The sequence below is a fragment of the Octodon degus genome, unplaced genomic scaffold (genome assembly GCF_000260255.1).
Source record: "Octodon degus isolate 3935 unplaced genomic scaffold, OctDeg1.0 scaffold00004, whole genome shotgun sequence".
Lineage (NCBI taxonomy): Eukaryota > Metazoa > Chordata > Mammalia > Rodentia > Octodontidae > Octodon > Octodon degus.
Window position 1 is genome coordinate 26,934,320 of NW_004524580.1, and position 6,631 is coordinate 26,940,950.

At 44.1% G+C, this 6,631-nt stretch overlaps 1 long non-coding RNA gene across 1 annotated transcript in view; it reads right to left on the reverse strand.

The window, feature by feature from the left end:
* Positions 1-5,397, reverse strand: part of LOC111817273 — a 7,586-nt gene extending 2,189 nt beyond the window's left edge. The window contains exons 1-2 of the long non-coding RNA XR_002821514.1: positions 5,274-5,397; positions 1,843-1,874 (exon numbers count right to left, since the gene is read on the reverse strand). This is a non-coding gene — a long non-coding RNA (uncharacterized LOC111817273). The remainder of the gene's footprint in view (positions 1-1,842; positions 1,875-5,273) is intronic.
* Between the last annotated feature and the right edge of the window lie 1,234 nt (positions 5,398-6,631).

Consider the following 6,631-nt stretch of genomic DNA (forward strand, 5'->3'; position numbering starts at 1 on the left):
GGGAAGCACTTATTCCACTGAGCCATCTCCCTGGCCCCTCGTATGTCATTAAATATTATTCATTCCATTTTTTTTTAACACTTAAAAATGAAAAACACATGGAGCCGTAGCAAATAGGCGGGCAGCTGCACCTGGTGGGCAGCCTGCACGCTGCAGACTTCCGCTCCGGGCTGCATCAGGCCCCAGCTTTACTGTGCCTTAGCGGCACCCCGGGAGCTTCAAGAACTCTCTACGCCCGAAGTGCGGTGAAAACAAATTCATTGTGGACTCTAGGCGTGGGAACCAGGTGGCTCAGTTTTAAATCCCAGCAGAGTCTGGAGACCACAGCTTTAGGCTGAAAGTGCCACAGAAGAGATTTACTGTTTTAATGACTGAATTGTATACGGATTTGGGTTTCAGAAAGAGGCCTCTGAGATGAGAAGATGCATTCACTGATAAGATATGTTTGCTACATACACATGTTGTTAGCAAAAAAAGGTTATGTGCTACAAGTTAGGATCCCATTTCTGTTAAATATAAAAATACATAATTAGAAAAAAGAAAAAGGAAGTAAAAAAAAATTGGAAAGCATAGTAGAAGGGCTGGCCAAATGGCTCAGTGGATTAAAGCGCCTGCAAGCAAGCACAGGGGCTGGGGGTTCGATCCCTGGGACCTGCTGTGCTGGCCCCGCCAGCAATTGAAACTGGGCGTGGTGGTGTATGCCTGTAATCCCAGTGGTTGGGAGGCTGAAAACAAGAGGATCACTACAAGTGTGATCTGTGTAGTGAGACCCTGAACACCCTGTACTCAATACAGAGAGAGAGAAAGGGAGTGGGAGAAAAAGGGGGGGGGAGAGAGACAGAGAGAGAGAGAGAGAGAGAGAGAGAGAGAGAGAGAGCAAACTGGTTCAAAAAGATGAGAAAAAGCTAGAGTGAGCAAGAGGAGGATGCAGAACAGGATTGGAATGTACAGGCTAAATATTCTCCAAAATCTGAAATGTTTTTTTTTGGAGAACCGGGGATTGAACTCAGGCCCTTGCACTTGCCAGGGAAGCACTTATTCCACTGAGCCATCTCCCTGGCCCCTGAAATGTTTTTTGACACAGGGTCTTACTAGGAAGCCCAAGCTGGGCCTGGATTCATGATCTTCCTACTCAGCCTCGTGAGTGCTGGGATTGTAGTGTGCACCACCACACCTGGCTCAAAATCTGAGGTTTTTGAGGTCTGACCTTATACCATGAGTGGAAAATGGCCTCCTACAATGGGCAGGTTGAAGTCAAAACATAGGTGCCACTGTGCGTAAAGTGTACGTGGAACATGAATAAATTTCATGTCTAGACCTGAGTCCCATCACCAAGATATTTCATTATGTATATATAAATATTCCAAAATCAATCTGAGGCATTTATTGTTCCACACCTTTCAGATAAGGGGTATTTGACCTATACTTACCTAGTTGAGAAAGTGGGCCAAAGGATGCAAGAATCAAATTGAGGAACAGGTAACAAAAGAGGCTAGAAGATAATTTGATAAATCAAAGCCGAGGAGATGGCTCAGTATAATAAGCACTTGCCTGGCAAGCACAAGGCCCTGAGTTCAATCCCCAGTTCTGAAAAAAAAAAAATCAACCAGTAGTTACATTTGAAGTAGAATGAAAGCATGAATCGAAACATGGCAATGGAGAAAGAAACTGAACACACTTGGTCACTAAGAGTGACCCAAAGCAAACCTAAACCAGCTGGATTTTTTCACATAGCCTTGCAAGTATTGGGCATATAACATACTTTGGTTCATGTTTCTTCACTGGGGAGAATATTTTTTAAAAGTAGTGCACCATTTCTTACAAAGTTAAACATATACTTACCATATCATCGGACAATCATCTTGGGAATTTACCTACAAGAAAGAAACCATCAGTCTCTACAAACTCCACACACTAATGTTTAGCAATCCCATTTATAATAGCCCCAAACTGGAATTAATCTAAAGATCCATCAACTGGTGAATAAATAAACCAGTTGGGGTACATCCACACAGTGAAAGACAACTCAGCAGTAAAAAGAAAGAAACTACCGACATATGCAACAACACGAATGTTGCATGCTGCACAATTTCACTTACAGAACATTCTGGAAGAGTAGGGTGGTGCAGACCTATAACCCCAGCATTGGGCAGGCTGAGGCACTTGGAGGAGTTCTGTGAGTTTGGAGTTACCCTGGGCTCCATAATGAGTTCAAGGGCAGCTTGAACTATAGCAAGACCTTATCTAAAAAAGAAAGAAAGAAAGAAAGAAAGAAAGAAAGAAAGAAAGAAAGAAAGAAAGAAAGAAAGAAAGAAAGAAAGAAAGAAAGAAAGAAAAGGAAAGAACATTCTCGAAAGGAAACTATGGGGGGAAAAAGAGGAGCGGAGACTGACTACAAAAGTATCAGAAGGAACTTTCTGGAGTGATGATAATACTCTGTGATTCTATATATTTATCAAGAAACATTCAACTGGGGCTGGTGAGATGGCTCAGTGGTCTGGAGCACCTACTTGGAGCAGGTTTGGCAAAGCACAGGGACCGCGATTCAATCCCCCAGCACCACATGCCAGCCAGCCGCGCCTCCTGGTGGGCTGAGCTGGCCACACACACACACACACACACACACACACACACACACACACACACACACCATAAATAAATAAATAAAATTTTTAAAAAAGAGAAGTGTAAAAAGAAACATTCAACTATATATTGAAAATGACAGGGGGACCACCCACTGGGGGCCCCCTCTTGTCCCTCTCTCAGAAAGGAGCTTTCTTTCCCCCAATAAATATATTCTGCTCATAAAAAAAAAAAAAAGAAAGAAAATGACAGAGACTGGGCATGGTGGCACACGCTTATAATCCCAGCACTTGGGAGGCTGAAAACAGGAGGATCATTATGAGTCCGATGTGTGTAGTGAGACCCTGTAGGCCTTGTACTAAATACATTTAAAAAAGAAAGAAAATGACAAATTTTGCTGTATTCATATTAGATACATCTATTTTTTTAATATTTTTTTCTTTTTGGTGGGGGGCTTGGTTGTTGTTTTCTGTTGTTTTGGTTTTGGTCTTTGGTCATTCTTGAAGACAAGGTTTTATTATGCAGTCCAGGCTGGCCTTGAACTCTCAGCAATCCTCCTGCTTAAGCCTCCCAAGTGTTGGGACCATAGATGTGTGGCATGACACCCTGCTACATTCATTTTTTAAACAGTACCCAGGTGTGTTTTTTCTGTTTACTCTTAGGGCTCCCAAGCGTGGGGTAGTAATTCTGGGTACATAAGTCTGCTTCTAAATCCTCAAACTCGGGCTGGTGAGATGGCTCAGTGGTCTAAAGCACCTACTTAGAACAAGCTCAGCAAAGCACAGGGACTGCGGTTCAATCCCCCAGCACCACATGCCAGCCAGCCCTGCCCCCTGGTGGGCTGAGCTGGCCACACACACACACACACACACACACACACACACACACACAAATAAATAAAAATTTAAAAAAAGCTTACCGAGTTTCAAGATGTCATGGTTGTCCTCATTTATTTTGTGCAAGGCTGGGGACCAAATCCAGGGCCTTACACACAGGCTAGGCAGTCACTCTACCGCTAGGCTACACATGCAGTCCGACATGCTTATTTTTTAAAAGGACTGCTTTTATTGTAAGGTAATAAGCCTGAAGATTTTTTTTTCTGGGGATTGAACTCAGATCCTTGCGTTTGCCAGTCAAGCGCTTATCCTACTGAGCCATCTCCCCAGCCCCTTAAGCCTGAAGATTTTATGGGAGAATATTCTCCTATAAAGTAGGATTACCCACCTGTGGGATTACACATTTGAGGAAGCCAAAGGCACACAAGTAAGAAGTATGTGGACAACGAATGCTTTAAGTAAAGCTGAAACTCCTTAACTTCAAATCTCTCACTAGGTAGAAAAGCCAGAGGAGAAAGACCTAGGAGAAGATTTTAGGAATAGAGAAGTGTGATCCAGGAAGGAAAAAAAAAAAAAAAAAAAAGCAAAAGAAGGACACTCTGCCTTGTATATATAGAAAAGAAAAGATATAAATTAAGAGGCTAGATTTCCAATTTTTAAATCCTCCAAGGACCCAGGGAACCATGAAGGAAGATGGACCTGCCCATCACAGGCAGAGGATAAGTGAATAAAGTGACTTTGTTCCCTGAACTACTCAGAAGTTAGGCCCAGAGAAAGGAAATACAGGTCCAAAGGAGAGCCCACTGTCAGATTACTGATCCTCACCAGCTTGTAGGAACCAACTGCAACTCAACAATCTGGTGAAGGACAAAAACTCACTTGTCTGAGCTACATAACAATGGTCAGCACACTTTTCCTGTAAAGGGCCCTTTAGTAAGAATTTCAGCTTTTGTGGGCCGTAGAATGTTGGGTGCCACCATTTAACTCTGCCTTGAAGTAGAAAATAAGCCACAACGATACAGACATGATTGGGAGTGGCTGTGTGTCACATAAACATTATTCATGGACATCAAAATTGGATTTCATACCATTTTTTAAATGCATTTAGTACAGGGTCTTCAGGGTCTAGAGAGTCTCACTACAAAGATCGGACTTGTAGTGATCCTCCTGTTTTCAGTCTCCCAAGCGCTGGGACTGGGGCCGGAGAGATGGCTCAGTGGAATAAGCACTTCCTTGGCAAGCACAAGGGCCTGAATTCAATCCCCAGTTCTGCAAAAAAAAAAAAAAAAAACCCTCTGGGATTACAGGCATGTGCCACCATGCAGTCTCAATCATTGTCTCAGCTTACCCCAGGGGCCAGGGCAGGGCTGGCACAGTATGCCGGGGATCAAACTCTGTTTTGTTTTGTTTTGTTTTCTTTTGTTTTGTTTGTTTTTTAATTTTAGGGAAGGGTCTACAGGGTTTTCAGAGTCTCACTACTAGATCGAACTCATAGTGATCCCCCTGTTTACAGCCTCCCAAGACCTGGGATTACACATGTGCGCCACCACACCCAGTCTCAATTGCTGCCTCAGGGCGCCCCGGGACGGGATCGGCATGGCAGTCCCTGGGATTGAACCCCCGGCCCCTATGCCTGCTTGCAGGCACTTTAATCCGCTGAGCTATCTGGCCAGCCCTCATACCATTTTTATGTATGACATCATTCTTTCAATTTTTTTAACATTTAAAAATGTAAAAGACATTATATCTATTCATGAACATAATATTAATTTAAGTAAAATTTAAATATAAGCTGATAATTCACAATCTAAAAACTGGCAACAGGTCAAATGGGGCCCACAGGCAAAAGCTCACATGAGATGCTAACCAGCTTTCCATCACTGTGCCGGAGCACCTGAGAGCGGGAACATCCAGGAGGATGGGTTTCTCTTGGGTCATGGTTTCAGACGTTGCCGTCCACAGTCAGGTGGCTGCGTGTTTCTCAGCCTGTGACAAGACAGAAGCATCATGGCAGAAGGATGTAGTAAAGCAAAGCCACTTAACTCAGGGTGGAGAACACAGAAATGAGCCAGGGAGGGAGGCACAAGGGACAAGACGTACCCTTCCGAGTTGCACACCCAGTGACTTATTTTTTCCACCTTCTAGTAGCCTGCTCCACTAAGAGCTCATTGATGGATTGATTCATCCATTGGTAAAGTTAGCATCCTCCCGAGCTGACCACCACTCTGCACCCTACCACACAGGACACATTATGCCCAAACCATAACACAGACCCTTAGCCTAGGCAACTCCAAAGCAAGAGCTGTGGTCCAGTCATCCTAGGAAAGGAGTCCCAGTGGCTGTCCCTGGAAGAAGTGGAAACAGGCCCCTACAAGTTCACACTCATCTCTGCCTTGACAAAGCAAAGCTCAAAAGGATTTGAACCTGCTGATAAAGAAAAGATAACTTGAATAATTACCTAGGCATGTCACCCTCATAAATGGCTAGATTTTACAAGTGCCATTCTCTGAGATAAGTGGCATTACATAGACCTTTCCCAAAAAATGCACCACACATGGTCCCAGCACTGTAGGTAAGCCATAATTAATCTCCGCAGGAACACAGTCCTGAGCTTATGTTTATTTATCATGAATACCCTCATAAAGCTTAGAATATAATAATAATCTCTCTCTCTCTCTCTCTCTCTCTCTCTCTCTCTCTCTCCCCCCCCCCCCTTTCAAATACTACTGTCTGGTCAGGAACATAGCAAGTTTAAGCACAGTTTCCACCAGGAAGCCACACACCTAACATTGTTCACATTTTATCGACCAGTCTGAGCCACATGGCCTTAGCCACCCTACAGGGAACCTGAAACTGAAACAGCCCCTGAAAGCTGTCCTGAACTGGAGAAGGGCCTTGGGTCCCATATGGAGGAAAGTGGTTCTCTTCCACCCCAGGTAATTCCTGAGCAGTCAGCAGCTTCAAGTGTTAGCTAACTTTTCCTAATCCCACCAGCAGGAGGCTTAGGTCTTCTAGTCTGGGTAGGGGAGCTGGGAGGGGTAACCCACTGCATGCCCTACATCTCCCTCCCTCCAAATCCACCAGCAACACATTAATTATTAATTAGGCAGAAGCCTCTGGCCCTGGAGGTACTGCTGCACTTACGCTAAGCTCTCAGTTGATGAAAAGAAAGAGACATGGGAATAGAAATATTTGTTGATTAAAGCACCTGC